This window comes from Marmota marmota, unplaced genomic scaffold (assembly GCF_001458135.2).
Source record: "Marmota marmota marmota unplaced genomic scaffold, marMar, whole genome shotgun sequence".
Classification (NCBI taxonomy): domain Eukaryota; kingdom Metazoa; phylum Chordata; class Mammalia; order Rodentia; family Sciuridae; genus Marmota; species Marmota marmota.
Genome location: NW_025999900.1, coordinates 6,742,744 through 6,744,726, shown reverse-complemented (window position 1 = coordinate 6,744,726; position 1,983 = coordinate 6,742,744).

The window sequence follows — 1,983 nt, the reverse complement described above, 5'->3', positions numbered from 1 at the left end:
TATATATATATATATATATATATATATATATATATATATATATATATATATGATATATGTGATATATATATATCCACTTGTTTAAAATATTCAATTATTAAATAGGTAGAAAAATTAAGACAAACTAGCGCATACTAAACATGTAGAAGAGTCAGCTGTTATATTTTGTTGAATTGATTCCTTTCTTCCTAGCTATACCACTTGCTTTACTCAGGGTTTGGTGTAGAAAGGGAGACATGATGAAAGAGGGTGCCATTTTTTTTTTCTTTTAATCCAGAAGTGCTTTACCACTGAGCCACATCTCCTGCCCTTCTAATTTATTTCATTTCATTTTATTTTATTTTGATTTATTTTTTTTGAGACAGGGTCTTGCTAAATTGTTGAGCCTGGCCTCAAACTTGACATGTTCCTGTCTCAGCTTCCCAAGATTACAGGCGTGTGCCACCATACTTGGCAAGAGTGACGTTTAACTTAATGCAAAAGCAGGGCACTGTAGTACACACCTGTAGTCCCAGCTCCTCAGGAGCCTGAGGTGGGAGGATCACTTGAGTGCAGGAGTTGGAAGCTGGCCCAGGGAATATCTAAAAAACAAAACAAAACAACACAAAAGATGGGGCAAACACAGTGAAAAAGCTAGCTTCAACTCGCAGGCTCTGGTGTGTGAGGGGATGGGAGGGGACATGGTATTCGTCATCCTTGTTCACTCAGCTTTTCTCTCCTGGGTAGGAAGGCAGGCAAGGAGCTGGGATGCAATCCCAGGAATCATGCCCCAGTTCTATTCCTACCTTCAAAGCCATAGGACAACTTTTACAGGAAAGAAGACTCCTTGGCGGACATGTGTTCACTCCCGTGTTCATCAATTCATCTATCCACCCAACCTACACTTACTGAGCACTTCTCAGTGCCTGGCCTGTGCTCATTGTGGGGAAGACACAGTTCCTGCCCCTCAGGAAACTCATGGGCCTGACCACCAGAAAGGCTGATCAGAGGGTTCCCAGAGGGGACCTCTCCTGACTCAAATCCAAGATCCCCTGCACTTAGGAAGATGGTAACTCTGTTTATCTTGAGTGTGTCTGTGAGGTAGAGAGCCATAAAGAACAGTATGTAGAACTCTGGAGAAGAGATACATTAGAAGGAATACAAAGCATCTAGAATTATGGAAATACACAAATGGCTTGCTAAAAAACAAGTGCTAAATATTATAATCCAAAGACCATTATCAGAGTGGTATTAGTTGTACCAAAATGTTAAATTATAGAATAAAACTATAATAATAATCTGTTATAATAATAACATTACCATTTAGTGTGTTACAGATAGATGAACAGACAAAAAGAAAATCAAAACAACAGAATGGAATGCCAAAAAATAGACCCAACTTCATATGGACAATTAGATATGATTAAAATGTCGTCTCAGATCAGTGAGGGTGGGGGAGTGGATTATTTAATACAATATTATAATATCTAGGTATACAGTTAGGAAAAAGTAAATAAGTACCTTACTTATTTTACACCAAAATTCCAATTCATTAAAGACATAAATATGAAAAATTAAATCATTAAAATATTAAGAAACACCATTGGATAAATGTTTAAATAATTCGAGTGGTAACAGCTTTCTAGTGACTAAAACTAAAACTAAAAAGGCAGATAGACTTAAAAAACTCTTCATGATATGAACCACCACACACAAGGAGAGACATGTGAGAAACTGAGGTGGGAGTACCTGCAAATCATGTGCTATGAAGCAGAGTTGGGAAGATGCACTCTGACTTGACCTTTGGTTGGCATTTGTAAATGAAGTCATGCTGCAATGGCCACTGGTCACCTCTGTCCTGGCTACCATATTTACAACACATTACTAATTTATTTAGAATCCAAAGGACTCTTACAAATCAAAAAGAAAAAAGAATAATAAGTGAGTTGAAATACAAGTTAACAGGAAAGGAAATGCAAATGGCTCTTCAACCTCACTAACAGT